The sequence below is a fragment of the Anopheles funestus genome, chromosome X (assembly GCF_943734845.2).
Source record: "Anopheles funestus chromosome X, idAnoFuneDA-416_04, whole genome shotgun sequence".
NCBI lineage: Eukaryota > Metazoa > Arthropoda > Insecta > Diptera > Culicidae > Anopheles > Anopheles funestus.
The window spans coordinates 10,616,608-10,629,949 of record NC_064597.1 but is presented as its reverse complement, the minus strand read 5'-3'; the positions used below and the strand labels follow the sequence as shown (position 1 = coordinate 10,629,949).

Genomic DNA, 13,342 nt, shown 5'->3' with positions numbered 1-13,342 from the left:
CTACTTAATGATGGCTGATGGTTCTGTCGGTGTTTCAATATTTGCAAATAAACAATCGCTTAAGAAGCGAAAAAGGGATTTACAACCACACCGAACCGTTCAGAAAAAAAACCAGGGCTATGGAGGGGAGTGGAAAAATGCGAGGAAAAATGACTTTTCAATATTGGCAAGGGGCGGAGGCAATATAGCTCGAGCAGGAAATTAACCTTAAAGTTTGAATTGAGAAAGCAGTTACAGAGTGCTTTTCGGAACCGGAACGTTTGGGTTGGATTGAAGCTCATTATAAATTAATATGTTGTTTTTGTTACTTACCAGTAGCCGGGGATTCCTCAAACTTTTCTGAAAAATAAAGAAAAATGAAAGTAAATTTTTAGTATTAAATTTAATTTGGTAAAAATTGCAATAAAATAAAATAATAATAAATAGTAAAGTTAGAATTATTTTGAAGTTATTTTTTCAAGTGAAAGTGGAATAAATTTCATTTAATATGAAATTAATTCTATATGAAGTGAAGAACACTGGTTTGCTAAAAAAAAATGTATTATTTTTACGAGTTTTACAATTGAATCCTTTTATTATATGAGACACTTAGAGACCGTTGGCTCTCAACCCGTTTACGTTACACGTTCGACGAGTTGAGCGTGTGCGTTTACAGCGACCGATCGAGAGCGTTTACACTATCCATCTACTATTTTTGAGATTTTACAAGGTTAAATCGTATTTATTCAAAGGATTTTAAAAAGTCACATGAGAGAAGTTTTCTGATATGGGGGATGTGTCATTCGGAAAAGCTTCAACCTCAGTTTCATTTTAAACAAGATCCAGTTGAAGTGAAAGAAGCCCTCTTCTATTTGTGGATATTTCACTTTAACTTGAAATACATCAGATATTGACTCCAACTTAACGACACGCACTGAAAAACTGTGTAATTTTTTATAAATATGAATTTTAGCCAATTGCGTTACGTTCCCTTGGTTGTACTTCTTTCCCTCATAGTTCTTCCGCTTAATACCTTAAGAATTTATTTCGAAGAAGCTTTGAGTTCAACGCGACGGTTTTGCTGATTTTTTTCTCTGGTCAGTTTTCTTTTTATTAACGTTTTTTTAGGTTAAGTTTAATACAGTGTTCAGATAAATTTTAAATAAAATTTATCTCTCTCTAATACATTTTTTATTTATTTATCTCTCTCTTCTATTTGACTTAAAAACCTCATAAAATAATTATATGTAAGGAGGCAATATTTTCTTCAATATCATCTGCTCTATGATTCAATATCTTGAAACTAGAACACAATATGGATGAACATTCTTTTTGTTTAGCTGTTACACCATTGAAAGATTTGGTTCTCACGACCTGCCTGGATCAATAATGTTTCCACGTGTCCCTTTTTGGTGAAACAATTGTTCCATCCCAGTGATCCTTCGCAATAAATTTGTATGTGTTTTGGTGCCGTATTAACATTTTTACCGTACAGCATGAACGGACAAAAGAGGATCATTCATGCATTGTATGTTTGCCATTTTTCCAAGTCACTTGACCGATTTTGAATAATAAACCAAAAAGGGAGAGAAAAGAAAAACGGCAATCCATAAAATAGTTCCTCCTTCCCAAAAATTGATCGCAGGCGAAGATGCATCATTTTGCGTGAATACTTTGCCTACCTGCAATGATTGCTTGTCTCTTTATTGTTTGCTAAATAGGAGAAGAAACACAAAGACCCTTTGCCGACGACACCGGAGACACGCTGTCTGGGACGAAAGGTCGAAACAGATAATCGGGTGCTTTGGTGCTGTGCATAACGAACTGATGCCCGAATCTCGGGGTAGCATCCTTTTTTTCCCATTGTGCGGGTGTGATTCTGGTGAATGTCCTTTTTCCTTTGCCGTAGCTTTGCGTTCCAAACCTCTTCTCGGGCTGTTCGGGCCAAAAAGGTGTGAAGGTGTGTTTAAAAGCAAAAAAAAAAACTACAACCAGTGAATCTATTTTTGCTCCCGTCTAAAAGAAAGCCGATAGGTGCATCAACCCAAAAAACGCGATAGAAATGGGGAAGCGAAATGGGTTTTTTTTTGCAGCATGTTGTTTTCTGTGTCCTTTCGGATGTCCCCCGAGGTACCTGGTTCCATCGATAGAGCGGGGCTGTGTTTGATTTTGCATCGAAAATAACGGCATGTCCTTTCCTGTCCGGCTCTCTGTTTTGATCCTTTTGTACATGCATATTGGATGTTTGCCTTCACCCATGTTCCTCGCACCCAGTGGGGTTTGTTGTTTTTCTTTTTTTTTAGTTTGACGAGTACTACCACTGTTTATTTGTTCAGCCAAGGAACACTCCGGGCGAATGCATGATTACGTGTGAAATGGAACTGAGCGGTGTTTTTTTCGCAAGCGTGAGAAATTCGTTTTTTCCCGTGCAAACGTGTATGATGGAATGTTTTCACATTCCTTTTGTGTATACACAACTTTTATTACCTTACGCTTTGCACCTGTCCTGTGGGTTATTATTTTTGAAATCAAAAATAAAAAGTTATTACATGAAAATTGGTTGGTTGGGCACCTCCGCGTACTCCATCAAAGGGGTTGGAGAAGGATGGAATTACTTTATAGGGTTTTTTAATGAATTTTTTATTAATTTTTCTGGCATTTGATATAAATTCATTACTTTCCAAGGAGTCACAAAAACTGAGGAGCTCCAGGAATATTTGAGTCCAGAGTACTTCATTCCGGAACTGAATGCAACTGCATTGAATCTGGGAAGTTCCAGGAATATGTCAGTTCAGAGTAGTCCATTCCAGAACAGGATGCCAAGGAACTGAATCTGGGAAGTTCCTGGACTATCTCAGTGCAGAGTACTTCATTCCAGAAACAGGATAACCTAATGAATCTGTCAATGATCGCCTATAAATATTAGTTGAATATCTCAGCGCAGCTGTTAAAAACAGAACTCTCAATTTCTATAAGCTGCTCACGTTCGAGTGCCGTTGAATATCCCGGGATTTCTGGATGATGCATCAACTCCACCACTCTATCTCAGTTCGGGCCTAATATTCCTCCTCTGTCCATGTCGAACACTTAATAGGGCCTAGCATTCCTCCTCTATCCATGTCGAAGACCTAATATTACTCTGCGGACGAACTACTCACCTTCGAGTGCCGTCGAATATCCCGGGAATTCTGAAGAATGCATCAACTCCAACGCTCTATCTTAGTTCGGGCCTAGCATTCCTCCTATATCCATGTCGAAGACCTAATAGTACTCTACAGTTGAATAACTCACGGTCGAGTGCCGTCAAATATGCCGGGAATTCTTGAGGATGCATCAACGCCATTACTCTATCTCATTTCGAGCCTAATATTCCTCCTCTGTCCATGTCGAAGACCTAATAGGACTCTGCGGTCGAACTGCTCACGGTCGAGTGCCGTCGAATATCCCGGGAATTCTGGAGAATGCATCAACTTCATTACTCTATCTCATTTCGAGCCTAACATGCCTCCTCTGTCCATGTCAAAGACCTAATAGGAGTCTACGGACTCTGGGTCGTCCGGTGTCATTCGCATGACATGACCAGCCCATTGTCTTGCGAGTCTGATGCGCTATACGACTGTGAGTTAATCGTACAGCTTATAGATCTTGTCTTTACAGCGACGAACAACTTGTTTAAAGGAAACTAAGATAAATAATATTTATAATAAATTATGATTGTACCGGTACCCAACGGTGCCGGGTTCACACGATCCCATCCAGACTGTCTCCCCTCCTCAAGGACTGACTCTCCAACTACGAGGTTAAAATTACGTCTAAGTCCAAGAGGATATAAAAAACAACCAAATGGTTTTATGAGAATGAGAGTGTAATTAAAAATAAAATATAGTACTTAATCATATTCATCACTTCGAACTAATGGATTGACTTCTCGCAAAGAAACAAAGAAGGAGGAGGAAAAAAAGTCCAATTTTACTCCATATAAACCACACTGTTAACGAATATTGACATTTGCCACCCGTTTACAAGTTTGGCTTTACCAACAGTTGTATAGAAATTAAAAAAAAAAGCAAAAAGGAATAAATAAAAAACCGTAAGCAAATTCATCCTGCAAAGACAACAGAGAGCACGTTTCGCGAATGAAAATTTGTGTAATTCAATCTGTAACGAAAAAGATGACGAAAATATGAGCAAAAGAGACTTATTAAGAAAAATGAAACACGTTCAGTCTTTTGGTAAGGTCGAATGGGTCGGAAAATTTCGCACTAAGGAAAAGTTAGTTAGTGGTGGCTAAAGAAGAAGAATGGAAGGTAAAACAAAAAACATAGATACACGCACACATATATGCAGGAGGATATGTATGAGGAGAAAATGGGGAAATGGAAAGGAGGTAGGGCAAAGCACGGAACATGCTCGAAAACGTCTATTTTCATGTCACAAAATCTGTTGCCAGCCCCCCCTTTTCCCATGCAAAAACTCTCTCCCCCTTCCTCCTTTTCCCCTCAAAAAACCACCATCCATTGTGGGAAGAGGAGAGCATGAAAAGTGCACCCGAGCACAGAGAAGATGGACGATACAGCGCATAAAGTGCGAGGGTCCTCGTGAGGTGCGCTTAGTGGAGCGGGGTGGTGTTTTTGTCCTGCAAATCGTAAACGCCCGCACAGTGCTGGTGGCAAACCGTCACCGGATCCCACCCCCGGAGGGAGGGAGGGAGGGAGGGAGGGAGGGAGGGGGGGAGGAGGAGAAGGGGCAGTATTTTTCACGCGCATTCGAATCGTCACTGTTATTTTTTTTCTCCTCCTTTTCGGAAACGGTTTTTATTTCGCTTCGCAGCTCGTTACGCTTGCGGGGCCTTTTGGGCTCGCGCTTCGACAAACGGTTGCTTGCCGGTGGTCTAATATACGAGCAGAACACCCCCTCGTAACCTTGCCGTCCGTCTCGTCCGTTCGATATCGTACTGGCGTAAAGCGAGGGAAGGGGGGGTGGAGTGGAAGGGGAGAAGGGAACGATGGCATAAACATAATGCTTACCCTGCCGACACTTCATTGTGAGGCGAGCGGAATGAGCGATTTTCTATGCGACGCGGTAACATCTTGAAACATTGTACCAGTGTGCGCATACAATGGCTGAGCGATTTCGGTGTAGGAGGATGGTCGAAAGGGGGAACGAAAGAACAGAGAGGGTGGGTAGAAAACTTTGTCCTGCACCCATTTTGTTACAAAAACCGGGTGCCGAGGTTTAGAGATTACATCGGAAGTTTGCCATTGCTGTTGGCAGATACTTTCACATTTCTTGTCCGCTTCGGTTGAAAATCTGAAGCTGTGGAAAAGGGAAAAATTGAGGTTAGGAAGGAAGGGATAAGAATGCGGGGGGGGGGGGGGGGGAAGAAAGAAGAAAAGTAGCTACAGAGGGTACAGGTGGGTGCAGGTCTTCGATTGTTTTGAGGCGAGCTGTCACGTGTTTCGAACACACAAACACACAAAGTAGAAATCCGCGACATGTGGAATAAAAAGATAAATTAATGGAAGAACTCACCCGGGGGGAAATAAAACTTTGATTTATCAGAAAGCATAATTGAAACAGGATTTTTTTGTTGGAAAAATTTCCCGACAAATCGTGACAGCTCAGATACACTGTATTGTGTCTATAATGTGTACTTAATTCATAAGCTAGTGAGACTTAATCATTAAGTATTGAAACTCAATCAGCTGTTAAGTTTATACATATGATGTTGAGTTCTTGGAAAACTTGATCTATAAATCCAAGATTCGTGAAGTTTTTGGACGATTTCAAAAGTGTCTAAGTTTAGTTGGAGCTTATATTCTTTCGTGTTGAAGAAATTATTCTTTCTCTTTCTCTATCTCACAAACTCTTTATCTCTTTCTAGAACGGAAGAATATTAGGTACAGTCTATTAGTTATTTCCTGAGGCAGTTTTCGTCACTCAGCTCAATTACCCAGTACAGACAGCTCCGTAGCATAAAGATTTATTACACATTATTTATCGTTTGTAATGAATCATCCGCAAAATGTATATTGTCACATTTTACCTTCTTTATCAATCTTTCCCTGCGTGCAAAATGGTTTCACTGTGTCATCATTTCAATTTCTCAAGTTTACGAGCTACAGTTGTAAATCGATTGGGAGGATTAAGTAGGTAGAAAAGGGAGAAGAAAAAAACACCTACAATCACTAGCTAAAATAAGCTCCACACCTAATCATACGTATCGTGGGGTGGGAGGGAAAAAATTGAACAGTCGTACAAATTGAAGAAAACCCGAATGGAACTCGTCCGAAATGAGGAAAGAAATATCCCAATCAAAAAAAAACACTGACTGATGAAGAATGAGATGAAATATTTTACGCCGGGAAGCAAGTTTTTCCGGTGGTCTGCGGTAGGAATAAGTAAAAAAAAGCCGCCCCGAAAAATACATCACCCGTGGTGGTCGTCAGAAAATGGTGCCGGGATGTGGAAAATGCAACTCCACCACCTCCCCCTGGGGGTGGGATTGGAATATATTTTCGGTATGAGTGTGAAGCGCGAGACCGGATCATAAAACTGTCGAAACGTGAAACAAGTGAAACGATTCACGTTACCTTAGTGTCGCTGCCCGGATGCTTGCTCCGCAACTGGAAAAATGCACGAAGTCGTTTTGTGTATGGCTGTATGCTGTGCGTGTGTACTATTTCCTTCTTCTTGCTTACTGTCAAGAAAACTCACCACGTTTTGATGCAGCCGTACGTCCGGAGCGTAAAGGTTTATATTTTTCCCCGGGAATGGAAAGATGAAAGCAAAATATGAAAAGAAAATGAAAAGGGCGTGATGGTGATGCGGGAAGGAAAAACTGAGCCGACCAGAGCAATTCGATATCCGGGTACCATAAATATGAAACGAAAGATCCCGGGACACATCGGTTTCGGGCGGCCCGAACGTATTCTGCCACCTTTATATTCGTGGAACGGGTGAGGGTATGTTACCCCACATAAAAAAGGGGAACCATTTTTCGCCTCCGCGTGTCATGGCAATAAAATGAAAGAGAGAGAGAGAGACGGTGCTGGTCGTAATGGACAGAATCGGTTGGGTGGGCAAAGAAACATTATTATTTTCATTTATATTCATGCATTTTTTGTGTTGAAGATATTTTTGGACAGTGGAGTGGAGGGTTATTACAAGAGATTCGTGTGCAAAGAAATTTGCACTGTTTAGAAGGTGAAGATATTCGGTCAAAGGTGTGTAACATGAATTTGAAGACGAGAGATGTCAAACTTGTATTTAATATCAGATTTGATCGAAATGTCCAAATGTGGTCTAATTGGAGAAGATGGGATTCACTATTCTTTGTAATCTCCGTGAACTAAGATCATATAGCACCAAAATACATCACATGAAGATTTGAAAAATTTAGGAACCTGAATTGATCTCAATAAAAAAAGTGTCTACATTTAGCGATTTTTCATACGAATTCATTTCTAATATCGTTCTGGTCCAAACTCTCAATTTTTATCGTTCTTCCTCAGTTTTTAGGTCTAAACTATTTTTCCACTCAGGACTTCCAAAGGTACTTGATCCGTCTTTGGACAACGTCTTCCAGAAGATCAGTAGCTAAAATTCATGCTGAAGATCGTGGACAAGATCTTCCAGTAAAGCAGCAGCTTAAAAAGGAAATCAAGAACGAGGACAAGACCCTACAGTGAAGCAGAAGCTAAAAGAAGAGATCAATATTGAGGACATAGTATCCAGCTCGTTACATTAGTAGTAAAAAAGCCCATCTGCTAAAAAGTGAGTAGTAATATGTCAGGCATTGAAGTAGCTGAGCTCGAATACCAGTAGAACTAGTCCTTCGAAGATGAAGATTTCTTGAGGACTGTTAGTATCTTGAGGACTTGCGAATATTTCGTATATCCTCACTGAACATCTTCCAAAATTTGCCGTCTACATCCAGAAGAAGTCTTTAAAAGAAATCTATAGGCTGTATAGGATCCTACATTGAATTGGATCCTACAGATTGAAAATGCTACAGAAATTGGATGCTACAGATTTCTGGAGGTGATATATTGAAAGAATTTCCAGAATACCCTTCAAAACCTTCAATATCTCTTAGATGCAAAAGATAGAATTTTCTTGAGTAATTCTCAACTGAAACAATTTTTTCCTTCAATTACCAAAGATGAACTAAACCAAGTTCCAACATTCACTAGTAATCTACATCCTCTGTTTAAGTTTTTTCCAATTTGTGAAAGATCATCCAAAATTTGTTTACCCTCAATTTTGTATGATAGTTTGTCTTCATCATGTTCTTGCAAATAAATATAACTTACTTCCAATGAAATATTCACACTTCACAGTTTGACACACTTGCTTTATCTGCACCCAGTACCTTTTGTTTTTGCCACCTACAGAAAAAGGTTAATAAATAAACACTTTCGCAGCACAGCGAAACAGGGAGAGGTCAATAAAGCACACATCGTTACGGGCGAACCCAAAAGAATCCGACCGACAATGGAGAAAACGGTCCATCGGGGACTCTGTCGACAATGTCTGATGATCCTGATGAAGCCGATGTTTGATGTACGACCGGGAGTATTGGGGAGGGTGATAAAACCCCGGCCGAACATTGATCAAGGACCGTTTACTAGCGGGTTCGGGTGGAGATGCCTTCGCAACGACGAGGAACAAAAGTTTTACGAGCGAGCAGCGTCCGGAGCCGATGCCCGGACATCAACTTTCCCGGGGGCAGGTATCGTAAAAGCTCCGGTCCGGTAAGGTAAGCGTCGACCGTACGATGGTCGTCCTGGGAACACGGAGAAAACGAATCGTGCTGCGTGACGTCCGTTGAAATCCGTTTGGAACCGTTACAGCGCGTAATGAAGGGTGTACTGTAAAGGGTGGATTTTTATGACTCGTGCCATTTATCCACCACCATAAACGGTGCGAAACCCGGGGAGAAGCCAGTTCCCGATTTTTGGGAGCACTCTATTTACGTCAGGAATCTCTTCTGGCTTTAACAACAACAAAAAAAACGGGAGGAAACTCCAAATGAATAATGAAGAGTGGTCCATTACGAGCGGCACTAATTAGCGATGTTTTACGAGTGTTGACGGCGTGTCCTGCGAAAAGGCACGATTGGGCAAAGTTGATGCTTGTACGCTTGCCTTGGCGCAGCACCAACATCACGCCCAAGGTCGACAAGGCTAACCGACCTTATACGCCTGCAAGCCTTTCCCTCATCAGCTGAACCTAAGCAGTAAAATGAAGTATCCATAAATTGGACCCAGTATCTGTCAGTAGCTGGTGTCGGAATGAACTTCCGAAGAGGAAAGTAAGTATCATCTCCCTCGGCCAGGCGAATTAGCCGTCCTGCTTGAAACATAATCAAACAGCTGTGTTTAATTACCGTCGCCGTGCTTCGCACCCATCCTTGCGTCTCATTGTTAGCCCAAAAAAAAAAACGAGGGGGAAAACCAGCCTCAGTAATTGTGTCCTCTCGACTTTCGCGGTTTGCCCATTGGCGGATGAAAATGTGGCAGTGATGTCCCTCGTTCAAGAGATAAATTTAATTTACATAAATACAAACACACACACACACAAACGCGCGTACAAGCCACACAATGCATCCAAATGCAAATCGGCATGACGGTGCCTTTTTAATGTTGCTCTTCCGATGGTGACAGATGACATGTTCTACGTTGATTCGATTTGTTTTTGCGGAGCTGCGTCGAACGGATTGTTTTCCCCGAAGCAATTTAGGTGAAGATTGCGCAAGGGAAAAGATGACGAACGAGAGGGTGGGAAGTGCAACATAGCCTAAGAGAGGTTAAGAGGGAAATTTAGATTTGTATGATGAATTGATTGGAAGGAATTGTTTAAATTTGAAGGATTTTTTAATAAATCAAAATAATAAATAATTAGTTGTTTAATTGTTATAAAATTAATATTTAAATTATTAATATTAATTAAAGCAGAGAGCAATGTCATTAATCGAGGAGCGCGTTTGATTTAAGTCACCAATTGTTTGGGTGTTGAATCTATCGAACAATATCGATGAAGAGTAAACTTCTAAAAAAAGTAAACTCAACTCTTCAATCCTCGCATATGTAAACAGCCTGCTCATTTGACATTCCATATCAATGGCTCGCGATTCTATATCAATTTTGTTGGGTGATTCGCTAACGTATTGGGTGTTTCCGTATCAAATGGTCGCAAATTTCATATACGCTTGTGCGATTGCCTAAAGTGGGCTCTCCGCATCTCCCTGTAAGACAGTTAGTTATCTCCTTCAATTGTTTTACTTTTTATTTTAGAAAAAAAGGAAAATTGGGCAATTTGGAATTTATTTTTGGTGAAAATTATACTGTGCAAGATCATTGGCAAATTTTATTCGTCTTATAGTACGTTCGTGAATGTAACTCACCAGGCACGCGCCAACTGCTTTTTACTGCTGGGACAGATTTCGCTCCCGAACAGATGGAACATCAACCAAGTTGACAATGTGGCGTGACGGTACAAGGCAAGTAATGCAAAGGAAAAGTATTTACAAAAAAAAATCACGCACACACACACACACATCACACACATCACACAGCATGGATGACGAACCGTTCCTTCCATTGTACCGTACCGTTCATCCTTTCCAATAACAAATTTAGCTTCGAGCAATTTGCAAAACAATCTGTTGACGAGCACCCGCCTACGTTCTCCAATGTTTGCGATGTTCACCATTTTTATACCATCCAGTATATAGGATGTATTTTTTTTTATCATTCTGATGAGCATGAGTGTATGCGTGATTCACGGTTTTGGATTATCCTTTCCAATTTTGCGTGTTCTTCCATGGGGATCAATTCTTTTGCTCCTAACCAGGATCCGGTTACGGCATTGTACCTTGACGGAGTGGCTGCGTGAGCAGATTGGCATCGTCATCCCTCGGTTTTTGCTTGCCGCATGGTTGCCTTTGGGGGTTTTTGTATTGCAGGATGTACCTCCTGTTCTCTTTCTCTCGCTCTCTTTCACTCATCATATGCACGCACGGAAACAACATTGTCAACCCGTTTTGCTGACGCTTCATTTTAAGGACGATTTTGATGGGCTGCCGGATGCTGCAGGGCAATAAAGATTGCCCGGAAGCGGTTCCATTGAACTGGAAAGTTTTGTAAAAACGGTCGGAAATAGTGTTTTTAGATGGGAGTGTGTGTAACGCTGTTAAGGTAATGACGATGCTTTAATTAAGTGTCATTTGTTGCGATATTTAAAAATCTTCCTTTTTATTATGGCGCGCTTCAAAAAGCGGGGGTTTAGAGTTTTTAGATCACACGTCTAGACAATAGAGGCACGTGAGATGCTTTTTGCATCTAGGCAAATTACGGCTAATAGGAAAAATCATCCAAAGTTATCCAAAACATGATAATTTTGCTTCAAAAAGGCTACTCTTCAGTAGTCTAAGCGATCCTCACATATAGAATGTTTTCTTTTCATGCCACTAGCAACATTAAGCCAAAGATAGAATAATTTGTAGTGTAGATGTGAAGTCTGGAGTTAAATGATTTTTTTTGCGGAAGAGTTATCTTCAAGAAGTTTTTTTGAAGAATCATTTGAATCGACGCTTTGATTATTCATTAATTTTTAAAGATCTTTGAATCCTCAAAAATTTCTTGCATTACACATCCTTATATTACACATGGACAAGAAGCTTCTTCAATAAATCGTAGTATACGTATGGAACATCCTGAGTACTGCTAATCTTCAATTAAAGAATTAGAGATTCTTGAAATATTGAAGTTTCATGATAGCAATTCCATTCATTCGTATTGAAGGTTAGTTCAGATTCCTTATCTGTAACAGATTCATCGAACATGAAACATCCCAAGTATAGCAAACCTCCAATTAAAGCTTCAGAGTTTCTTGAAATACTGAAGTTTCGTGAATCTTTGGAGATCAGAGAGATTCATAATAGAAAATTATAGTCATTCTTTCATATTCAAGGTTCAAGATTCTTTATCTGTAACAGATTCATTCAACATTAGACATTAAACATCCCAAGTACTGCTAATCTTCAATAAAAGCTTCAGAGACTCTTGAAATATTGGACTTTCATGAATCTTTGGAGATCCACGAAATTCATAATAGAAATTCATAGTCATTCATTCGTATTGAAGGTTAGTTCAGGTTCTTCATCTTCAACAGATTCAATCAACATTAAACATCCTGAGTACTGCTAATCTTCAATTAAAGCTTCAGAGATTCTTGAAATATTGAAGTTTCTTGAATCTTTGAAGATTCCATAGATTCATGATAGAAATTCATAGCCATTCATTCGTATTGAAGGTTAGTTCGGATTCTTTATCTGTAACAGATTCATTCTACTTTAAAATAATCAAGTGTTCACTTCAGGAAAGAATTTAAAGATGAGTTCCAAAGGACGTGAAAAAATTCTTCACGATTGTAGTTTTATGCAGAGATCTCCTCAAAAGCAATCTTTACATCACAGCAGAAAGTTTATTATTTCTTAACAACCTCATAACACATTCATCACAACGAACCATACCGTCAGCAGGCGGTACAGGTGATTCGGAATGTACGGGTGTTTTGCAGAATTTCAGCAATGAAGGTGCGAGATTATTCCAATTCTCCTACCTCCGACTTGGTGGGGTGACCGCAGCCAGCCAGGACTTCGGTCACGGTGTTACTGCTGCGATAAAACGGGGGTTTTGTGTTTTGTTGCCGAGCCTTCAAACCAAAACACGCCGCCAGAAGGGCAACCCTCGGAGTGTTTTCATGGGCGGTAAGATAGCTCCCTGTCGGGATACGTTAGCGTATCCCGAGCGGTTCGGGACACCGTACAGTAAACGGTTGCGGTAGATTTGCTCTCGCTCCCAAACCGTCGCAAGTTGGCAAATGTCAGAGGCACAGGCAGCTGCTGCTTGCATACGGTTGTCGGAGGCAAAAATGGTTTGCGAGCCGCGGTTGTATCCGCTCCGCATCGTAACGCACTCATCAGTCTTCCTCGGTTCGGTTGGCTTGGGTGAGGACCCGCAACCCGTACGGACGATTCGTCCGGAATTGTTGGAATGTGTCCAATAGCGTCCAAATGGTCCCGGAGGCAGTGTCCAGCCTGAGTGGGGTTTTTGCTTCTGTCACATGATCGGTGCGCGAAACACGCACACGCACCGCACATGGTAACTGGCTCGGAATGTCCACGAGGGTAGGCATTTCTGGATGGTATCCTTCCCTCGCTTGATAAAATTTCCTCAGGGTTTTCCATCACGCCATGCAAAAGCCCAAAATTTGACTGTGAAGGACCGAGCATTTTGGTGGGGTTTTTTGTAGGGGCACAAAAAGGGAAGAACACGGGGGTTTTCGGGTTTCACGC

General features: G+C 40.8%; 1 long non-coding RNA gene across 1 annotated transcript in view; it reads right to left on the bottom strand.

Annotated features, from left to right (window-relative positions):
• Nucleotides 1–312: 312 nt before the first annotated feature.
• Nucleotides 313–13,342, bottom strand: part of LOC125763514 (uncharacterized) — a 185,685-nt gene continuing 172,655 nt past the window's right edge. The window contains exon 6 of the long non-coding RNA XR_007418352.1: nt 313–339. This is a non-coding gene — a long non-coding RNA (uncharacterized LOC125763514). The remainder of the gene's footprint in view (nt 340–13,342) is intronic.